The 11,084-nt window shown below is 39.7% G+C and overlaps 1 pseudogene; it reads right to left on the reverse strand.

The window, feature by feature from the left end:
* Window positions 1-7,712: 7,712 nt before the first annotated feature.
* Window positions 7,713-8,309, reverse strand: LOC138056264 (uncharacterized; annotated as a pseudogene).
* Between the last annotated feature and the right edge of the window lie 2,775 nt (window positions 8,310-11,084).

An 11,084-nucleotide genomic window follows, 5' to 3' on the forward strand; every position in this document is an offset into this window, starting at 1 on the left:
TCCTGCAATCACCACACAGCTGAACACTCTGGCAGAAGTCCAGTCAGATGAGGAAATTTTCTGTTTGAGACAGAAGACGTCTTCAGCAAAGAACTTTGCTGTCTTACTGGTCCGAAAATTATTCGAGCCCCATGAACTCGATGGACGAAACGTACGTGGTATTGGTAAGCCTGCCCTAGACATTGAGAAAGTTCAAACCATTCAAGAACTTGTTTTTAAACATTATCCAACACCGTCCGCCCAACGGGAATGCTTATGGCGTGACTACCGAAAGGCTGTTGATACTTTTTCGCGAAATAGGAAACTGGGCGAGCCTAGCCATTAAGTAGTGAGAAATGTATTTTAAATAAGCCCTTCCTGTCGATCTGCTAGAGATGCAAATTTTTTTCCAATGTTTTAGGTTTTTAATTAAAGTTACTTGTTTTGTTATTGCAAGATGTAAATGTAATAAATTAGATATTGTTTACAATAACTGTGAAGCAGTCGCATGTCTTTGTAAAAATGAGAGAGATGCAATCCGCTCGCCAAAACTTGTCATGTCTGCTGCGTGAAATGAATTTTGAATAAGAGCTTAAATAACGGAACATTTTCCTTTTTTAAGCGCTTTCGCACGCCTTATAGAAATTGAAAACTTCCCGTCGCGAAATCATCAAAAGAATCGGTTATCATAATATACATACAATTTGCTCGCAAAAACTCGTCATGTCTGGCGCGTAAAAATGAATTGCATTTCAAATAAGAGCTTAAAGAACGGAAAATTTTCCCGTTTCAAGCGCTTTCATCCGCCTAATAGAAATTCAAAACTTCTTGTTGCGAAATCGTCAGAAGAATCGATTGTCTCACCTATCAACGTCGCGTGTCTTTGTAAAAATGAGAGAGACGCAATCCGCTCGTAAAAACTCGTCTTGTCAGGCGCGTCAATATGAATTTCACTTCAAGTAAGAGCTTAAACAACGAAACATTTTCCCGTTTCAAGCGCTTTCCAACGCCTTAAAGAGCCAGAGATATGAAAATTCAGAACTTCTTGTCGCAATATCGTCAGACTAGAATCGGTTATCTCACATGGCGCGTCGCTTGTCTTTATTGACATACAGTAACATACATACAATTCGCTCACAGATAAATTTCATTCGGTTACGAGGTAAAACAAACATAACATTTTCCCATTTCAAGCACTTTCTTACGTTTTATGGAACCAGAGATATGAAAATTTAAAACTTCCCTTTCAGAAATCGACCATCACACATGACATTCGTATTTCTTATCAAAGCTTATAAATAAGCTTACAACAACGCTTGCAAAAACCTCTTATGTCTGGCTCATTAAGATAGAGTTCATTTCTAAAACGAAACACTTCTTGTCTCAAGCACTCTCTTACGTCTTAAAGAATCAGAGATCACATCACAAAATCGCGAAAACAACAAATTGAGGCGTCGCGTGTCTTGTTGAATTAAAAGATTATACCAGTAACTCAAGTTCGCTCGCAAGCACTGTTTACGTCTGGCGCATCCAAATAAAAATTTCACGTGTTTTCTCATTCTAAGCACTTGCTTATGACTTGTAGAACCAGAGATAAAAAAATTCCGATTTTTTTTTTTTTTTTTCCATTCGTTCAGTGATTAAATTGTTGAGCGCCACCGAAAAACCCAGGCGAAAAACGCAGAAGGAAAAAACGTATCGGCTCTTTGTCTGTCGGCGGTGTTAGTAGGAATTGCCTTCTGTTTTGTTTTTTGTTGTGCAGAACAATAGATAGATAACACAGTCATGTGAGTGAATAGCAAAAGGAAACACGCGCATCAAATGCGCGCAAATGCGCGTGTCCGCACGCGTTTTTCAACACGCGTTTACGCAAAAATTGTGCGTGCATTTTGCGTGTGCATTGGCCGCTTATCTCTGACCTGTACTGTAAATGTTAAAGTTTGAGGTCAACTTTACATTCGTTTCCCCTCAACAGTAAAATGCCATTGCTATCAAAACTATATATTGAATAATTGAAGGCAGTTTTTTGCATCATGGTTGAATTGTCCTGCAAAATGAAATAAGAAAAGATTAAAAGAATCTTAGATACTTCTTTTCCTTGTTAGTCTTGTCTTCAAAGGAATCAATGACAGCATTGATCAATATGGAAAACTCAACATTTAATATTAATTATTGCATTGTCTGTATATTGAATCACTTCAACATGTATAGTAATAAAATAAATTCTGAGAGTTAGTCTCCCTAAGATGTCACCAGATATAATCTCATTTACGTGTATACGTTGCATACCACAAACGGAACATAACGTACCTATCATCTCCCGTCAATGACTAATAATCTGTGGTAACCCAGTCTCCCACTGCTCTTGCGTGTCAATTTGAAAAATTTTTCCTTTTGGCCATTCCGGTAATTTTCGCTGAAAGTCTTTTGAAGACAGCTGAATTTTGAACTTGACGATGTTCAGCATTGCACATTTCTCCTTAATACCAAATCCCTTCTGCAAGCAGATTAACACTAAAGTGAAATCTTTATCTGTAGCCACCCTCATGCCGAGTTCAAAACACCACCTCTCCGTGTTGGTCAATGCATATGTAGACTGAGTTTCAGTTTCGACAGTTTCCGTTGCCATTTTTACGTGAGCTTAAATGTCTTTAAATACATGTAGACAGCATTTCTGGAAGTGAATGATATTAAAAATGGCGGTGGAAAACAACCATGGAATTCTCCCAGGTAACCAAGCGTTCCAAACTGGTCACCAGTTCCTCTGCGAAGAACAAAATATTTGATTTGTCCCCAGGCCAGGGCCCGAAAAATGAGAGAAATTGTCATACTTTGCCAATATTTTCTCGTCCGAAAGGCCTTTTTCCCATGGTCAGGAAATCAATGTTCCCTTGTTCAACAGTTTCCTTGTTCCCTAAAAGTAAATGGTCATGTTCCCTTCACAGTGGGGCTAGACCCACCCGTTGTGCGATCATAAATTTCACGGTTTTTTCAAACAATATGGCGGCATTCCGGGCGTAATGTCTCATGGGAGACCATTTCTCGGTCAATATCGTCCACAGAGGGTTTTTTTAGAGACCAATTGTGAAACCTGGGTAGGAATTATAACTTGTTTGGCACCATCTTCGATTTCTGTAGTTATAAGCTTTTCATTGATGTGTTTGTAGCTGATGTTTATGTATTTTTGAAACCACAATGGAGGAGGAAACCCACAAGAGAGTGAGCGACCCAATTTAACGGGAAGCATCAAGGTTAGTAAATTATAGGTTTAATTTTTTGGCTATTTTTGACCAAATTTTAAAATTCTAAAATCATACAACGAAAGCTTGTTTACCGTTTGTTTGGTTTGTGAACAAAAATTCTGTCTTTGCTTATCGTTGTCAAATTTCAATCAATTCTTTTATTTTGCTCTCTAACAGTCCTATGCGCCGAGGAAAGAAGAGAGGGAAACGATTTGATTTAGGGCAGTATCAAAAACAGTTAAAGAAAATGAAGGAGGACAAACTTCAGGCACTGGTGAAAAAAAAAAGTTGACAAGCAAAATGAAGTTGTAGAACTTAGAAAAGAAACAGAGAAACTTAGTAATAAGACAGCATATAGAAAGAGGAAGGTAGGGAGGTGATGCTGCTTCTTTTAATTTATGACTCATTGAAAGAGAATCTTAACAACAAGACAGCATATAGAAAGAGGAAGGAAGAAAGGTGATGAGGAAGCTTACAATTGTAATATATATGACCTATATAAATGGTCATATCAACAACATTTCATAGCAATTTGGAGTTTTTAAATAAATTATATCAACTGAACTTGTTCAAATGTGGGTAGAGATCTGGTAAAAAACTGGCTTTCAGTTCTATCTGTTACCCTAAATTAGCACAATATGAATAAATATTTACTTTATGACCAGAATATTAACATGAATCAATCAAAGCCTGACCTTTTTGTCGACAGATTGAGTTATGAGAATCCCAGGGGGGGAACACAACAAATTGTTTTTCCTAAACATTAAATACTCAATGCTTCTGAATTGCCGTAGAATTGAACTTTCTTGAGACAAGTTTCAACTCTCTGTTGTAAAAAGGTTGGGTATGCCCGTGCACAATATCAATAACCTTTTCACTGTATGATTTTCTCACTTTTCTCCATCTATTTTTTACGAACGGGATGTGAGATTTCATTTAAAAACATAGACGTTTCTTACACTACATGTAACTACTATTTAATGCCAAGATCTCTGGACTCCATAATGTTTTGGCAAAACTACAACCAACAAGCAAGGTTTCAAGACTCCCTAATATCACAAGTGAAGTAAAAGATGACAATAGCGAACAGCTCAAGCTCTCAGAAGCCCAGAACAGGCGAAGGAAACGGACTACTTGTGCGAATTTGGAATCAGTTCATTGCCAAAGTACCCAGGCAAAAAATGACAAGAAACAGGGAAAGGCTGTTCTGGATGGTATGTGGGTTACACTGGTCACAAAATCAAGCAAGGAAGATCTCAGCAAGTATTTTGAAAAATGTACTACCTACGGTTATTAAGAAAAAAGTTTTAGTATCTGAGAAATCTGTGAGCAATAAAATCAGGAGTGTGAGAGTATTATATGAAGGGGTGTTAATGAGCAAAAAGAAGTACAATGCCATAGGCAAGTGCCCAATTGAAATATTTCAAGGCTGTTATGCACCAAACATCTTACCTTACAAAGGTCTTTCACAGTTTATTAAAACTATTGACATTGGTGATGTAAGGGATTTAAGAGAGTTTTTTGAGGAAGCAGGCATAAATTCTGTTTCAGGGGTGTATAGAAGTTTAGAACCACTACTTCTACAGTTGGCATCTCTTTATGTTAAGATCAATGCTACCCTACCTTGCTTACCCCCACTAGGCAAAATACAGGAGGCAAAGCCTGGAAGGCCAAGCCAAAGCAGTTGAAGGGAAATATTTCATCCCAAAAAAGTGTGGTGAGGCTGATTACTGCTACTGTGGTCTTCGCAAAAAGCATGTAACAGACAGTGAATGTTCTATTTGTGGCAGTGACTTGATGAAGTGGATAAATGAGAGTGTTTCTGCAGGGAAAGTTATACCTGCATTAAAGTGCTATTTGAACACTTGTTAAATTTTTAAATAATTTAAGCCTTTCTTAATAAGGGAATAATTATGTTATGGTTATTGTTTAATAACCATAAATCAACCCTTAAATATTCATGGTTGACAACGGTACACTTTACACAAATTTTATATGTTATAATATAGACTTGTCGTCACCGCTTTCCTTGCTGAGAAACGTTTGGTTTCATGTCGTCCTGTTTTTCTGCAGAAGGGGCCTTGAACGGCAAAGAAGCTTGACAACAAACAGCTTCAAATTTGAAACCGATGCGGGTGGAAGAAATTATGCAACCATAAGTCACAATGAATTATCAAAGAATCATCCCAGAGGACTTAAGGACGTTGAAAGCACGGAAAAAGAAGCCAGAAGACCAAGGTAACGGCAACAAGGCCCTCAAATTGTATCTCCAGAAGGTCAATCCAAAGTGTAAGGTAAAGTCTCTGTTACGAGCCTTGGAAGGCCCATCAGGCCGGCGCTTATCTCAGGTTTCCGTAGCATGAAACGACTAGGAGTATTTACACTCCCCCCTGGATGGGATGCTAGTCCATCGCAGGGTTACCCCCAGCATTATGCTGGTACCCACTGATACACCTGGGTGGAGAGAGGCACCGTGAGAGTAAAGTGTCTTGCCCAAGAACACAAGACAATGTCCCTGGCCAGGCCCCGAACCCAGACCACTCGATCTGGAGTTGTGCGCACTAACCAGGAGGACACCATCCCTCCCAATCCAAAGTGTACTGCGTTTTTTCAATATCCCAAGAAAAATAGCATGGCTCTAGGTGCTGTTTGGTACGATGCACGACCGCTTGGAATAAACAGCCTCGCTAAAATGATGAAGACCATCAGCGAAGAAGGACCTTCATCCAAAATCTACACAAACCATTGTGTAAGAGCCACTGCAATCACACTCTGATCCAACGCCGGGATTTCAAACTGCCACATAATGGCCATTTCTGGACACAGCAGTGAGCAGTCTCTGGTAAGCTACAATTTGCGGCCTTCGACCTCACAGCTCCATAAGTGCAGCCAAGTCTTGTCGAGATCCTTCAGTTCTCCTTCTGCCAAAAATCACAGCCAGCCATCAGAAACTTCTCGGCAATCCACGTCGTTCCAGGCCAAACAAGTGGCAACGAAATCGCTCTTCAGCGAATGCACTATTCAAAATGTGAAAATTGTTTTCAATGGTTCATCCTCTGAATCGATGCTAAAATTAGAAATCACAGACGTACTATAGCTCATGATGTGACAGATCGTACTCAACCGGGGCCACCCAACGTTGATCAGCCAATCACAATTCACATTGACAACAAAGGAGTCTGGCTTTGGTAGTTTGTAAGCCAATAAAAAACGAGAACATTTCTTTAAATTTCAAAGTGTCGGTTTTTTCAGTGGCCCCTGTTGAGTTCGTTGCACTGTAGTAATAATAGCCTTGAATGATAAATTTTGATGAAGTTAATTTAACAAAAGAACTTCAGGGTAACTCAGATAAATAAATTATCTTTGAGGGTTTTAGCATCTTACCACATTGGTCTTATTTCATGAATTTCATTCATGCTCACTTTAATGCTTGTAAATTCCCAATACGAAAAAGTTTTAAATGGGCTAAGTGCATGCTTGCAAGTAATAAATGCAGTCAGTTTTTACAAGCAAGTCAATGTAGCGCAACAGTGCAAAATTCACATGTATATATTTACAAATACACATTTCATTTCAGAGGAACAGTCCACTGCTAACAGGACTACATCGGAGTTGTCAGCCTCACCAACCCTGAAGAAGCTGATTCAGTTTATATTTGGTGATCCTGTTCTCCCCAGAAATGCCAAGATTGGTTGTCGATCTTTCAGTTTCCCAGATGCAGAGTCATGTTTTGGAATTGTTCACTTGCCTCTTCTGCATGAAGATTATGCTTCATTTAGGGCATCAATGAATACATGCATTTGTCTTGTCACATTTGTATGACATTCATATCATACTTGTCTTATAGTTATTGATACTCGTGTTATTTTGTTTAGCTTTACGGATTGAATATTCACGTCAGGTTGCATTAGATGAAAAATTTTGTCTTTCTCAACTGAAGGTGCTATGTTAGGTGATCGATTATCAATATAATCATTGTTGTTTAAGTAGTTTTATTTGATGTATATCCGCTTCAGTAATGGATAGAATTTCTTGTTCACTTTTCACCTTGGGCCCAGTTGTTGAAATTAAACATGTTTTGTTTAACTATTGCTGCAAGACTATTCCCTTATTTAATTGTGTCCAACATTTTAAACTGAAGAAAATGTCCAACCATAACTTGAAATGATCAACAAAATGCCTTAAAAATATGTTAATTATATGTTAACACCTTGGTTCACTTTTGATTCTAAATTAGTTGTCTAGCATATTGAACAACCAGACCCCAATCATCAAAGTTTAATGACATCTAACCATTAACATCTTGATTGAAACTGAAAATGTTTAAAGTGGATCCACAAAAATGAAAGCAGGTGAACATTAGTTTACACTTGTTATGAAAAATGGAAGCCTAAAAGGGAAGTAACTAAAGGTGAAGTAAATGCACTCCTTGTAAGGCAGCCATATGACTCACGCTAACTAACCCTTTCAGCAATTTAGGGAGCATTAGCTCTAACCAGTCTGAAGAATTTGTAGTATCAACTGATAAGTCAAGATGCCATCAATGTCTTGGATTCCATCTAAATTAGACAAAATGGCCTGGATTTCTTGCAAGGATCTCTCACTTGGTTGAAAGGCATTTTCCGGAATATGAACATTGTTATTTGTTTGCAAACGTGGTACTGGGCCTTCTTCATCGATACCATAATTATTGTGCAACTGAGCAAAATCATCACCTTCCAAAACATCTTGTACAGCTAAATAGTCATCATTTCTCATTCTTACCATACTCTCAATCCAAAGTTGCCGTGGACTGTAATTGCATTCAGATGTTACAGGATGATTGTTCCAGGAGGAAGTTAACTGTTGTGATGCACTTGGAAGGTAAACCAGGTGCAAACAGCAAAGATGGATTTCATTTAAGGGATTAAACAAGCCATTGGCTTCTAGAAATGAGAATATATTTACAAAGCGACTGCATACAATTCGATTATCTTAACGCCACAACCTTTCAATACGCTGGTTATGAACTGGGGTACCAGTTATAATGCTCCCTCTGTTCAAATCATGCCTCTCAAGCATAACTCTTGCCACTTCAATATTTTCCATCTCCAAGTCTGTCCTAACACGAGATGGAAGGTTGTACTGCTGTACTGCCATGAGAAATGACTGAAGCACAGTTCCAGCCAAGTTGTTTGATAAAGCATGAGGAAAACTATCAAACGTGAGTAGCCATCTATGGCACCATGCATAACGATTCTGTCTCATCCAAGTGCCTGTAGAGAATAAGTGAAGATTAGTTGCCTCTATCACATATAATTTCTAAGATATTTTATGGAAAACATGAAAACCAAGTGTTACATAGACGAGAATGTAACATGCCAGGTAAATAGATGGCATCTTTCATTGTGTTTACATATTACAACATAATGTACATCTTCAAGGCCAGAATACCACCATTAAGATTCTTGATAGTTATGTACTAGTCAAATCGAAGCTTCAACATTCCCCTTCCCCCCCCCCCCCACCCGGGCATTTGACCCTTTTGCCTTCCATGGGGAATTAAAGTCATATGACGTGTCTTGGTGCAATCACGAGGCATGGAAAGTCATGGCGGAGGTTGACATGTCAATTTTGTCTTCATGCGGCGCGCCTACGCACAAGATACAATTTATATTAAAAGCTGAAATAATCACGGTTCAATCTACGATGTTTGACTAATTGTGTTCGTATTTCACAGTGTTTTCTCTGTTTTTATTACATTTGATGCGAATCATTTGCTGTTAATTTCAACTTTGGTTTGAGAACTGAAGGCGTTTCTGGCATCCTAATTTCATCCATGTGCGTGTGAAACTTGAGATACCACATGCAAACACTGCCGGAGTCCTCGATTACGTTTTTACTAGATAGAACGAAGCAATTTTGATCTCCTTATAATATTGTATATCACTTACAAATGTAAAATAAAATGACTTATTTCCCCGGGGTGGGAGCATTTGAACAGCTATTTGGCTCGGGGAGAGGAGAATTTGAACACCTATTCTCCAAACATTCAAATGCCGGGGGAGTTGCCCCCGGGGGGGGGGGGGATGTTGAAGCTTTAATTTGACTGTACATGACCAAATATGAATGAAGAACCTAACATTTGAAATCTAAGGTAAGACCCTACTAGGATTAACCAGCAGTCGTAGATGTTCTTACCATAAAGCATTTGGACAGGGCCCATGGTACCTTCTTCTTAGCACACGTCTTGCATTTCGTAAAGTTGTAGTAATTGGGTCAACTCTTACGATAGATTCAAGGGTTCACTCTCTCTGTATTCGAAACCCCGACCTCTCAAAGCTCCTTGCACCAAGTGACGGCCCGCCAGAGGTGTAACATGAAGTATTCCATTCCCAAGATTATCCGGTACATTATCAGGAATGTCATCAAAGTTATTGCTAACGGGCATTTGAAATTCTGTTCTTCTCAGTAATGGGAGAAACTCCCAGGATACGTGCCACATCTACCCTTAAATCCTTCTTCTCTAAGCATTCTAATTTGAGTCTCCGTTATAATGTACCTGGGTCTTCCCATACTTCCTCTACAGTCTACAGATGTAGAGAAACTTCGAGAAGAATTTTGCCCGTCAATCTCAAAGTCTGCTTGTGAGTTTTGTGGTGTCATGGAGTGTCGTGATGTCGCGTTACTCTGCCACATGCTCTCCATTCAATCGCAAATGCCACGGAAACATGAATCCCTTTGCTCAAAAATGTCGCGTGCAGTCACGAGGAAGGAAGCCTAGAGTCTCTTCATTTCCCGACACTGAAGAAGACCCGTACTACATAACTTCCCTCACTGAGAAGGACAAACCCCAAGCACGGGTGGCTGTGGCTCCAAATTTTAATGCCAGACCCTAAGTCCGAAGTCCAGTTTCAAACTGGATCTCAGTGTGACATTCTTCCCGCAGGAATATACAAGCAAATCACAGGGGCCACACACCTACGGCGCCTTAAACCCTGCAACAAAGAGATTGTCTCATACACAGGAGAACATTGCAGAATTGCTGGCAAAGGAAATATCCACGTTTGGTCTGGTGGAAAGTGTAACTCACTCGAATTCAACATTATTGATGGTGACTACCAGCCCATCCTGTCATTAAACACAAGCATTACTCTGGGATTTGTGAGTCTGCACAACTGCGATATACTGGCTTTAAAAGTTAAGACACACGAAGAGTTTGATGATGTATTTGAGGGATTAGGTGCACTGCCCGGAAATTACAAGATCATAGTTAACGAAACTGTACCACCCGTGGTTCACGCCCCGAGGCAAGTGCCAGTAGCCTTGCGACTTTGCATCAAAACCAAGCTAAACGAACTGGTTGATCGCAAAGTAATTGTGCCAGTCACTGAACCGACCGAGTGGGTATCGAGCATGCTGGCCATTGTGAAGCCCAACAAGGTCCGCATTTGCATTGATCCGAGGGACCTTTACTGTGCAATTCGTCGAGAACATTATCAGCTGTCCACCATCAAAGAAGTTGCCACCTGACTAGCAGGTGCCAAGAAGTTCACTCTCGGCGACGCAAAGGATGGTTTCCACCAAATTGTTTTAGACGATGCCTCAAGTTACCTGACAATATCAACTCGCCCTTTGGACGTTATTAGTGGACGCACATGCCATTTGGCATCTCCAGTGCTCCTGAAGTCTGGCAGAGACGTATGCATGAATTTGTAGAAGACCCAGAAGGTGTTCAAGTCATCGCGGATGATTTTCTAATAGCTGGGTTTGGTGAGTCCGACGAGGAGATCAACAGCAGCCTCGAAAGCATGAACGTGCTTTCTTGCAGAAATGTCGGGAGTGGAATCTGAAGCTCAACAAAGACAAGATGAAATGAGCACA

This window comes from Montipora capricornis, chromosome 7, assembly GCF_036669925.1.
Source record: "Montipora capricornis isolate CH-2021 chromosome 7, ASM3666992v2, whole genome shotgun sequence".
Taxonomy (NCBI): domain Eukaryota; kingdom Metazoa; phylum Cnidaria; class Anthozoa; order Scleractinia; family Acroporidae; genus Montipora; species Montipora capricornis.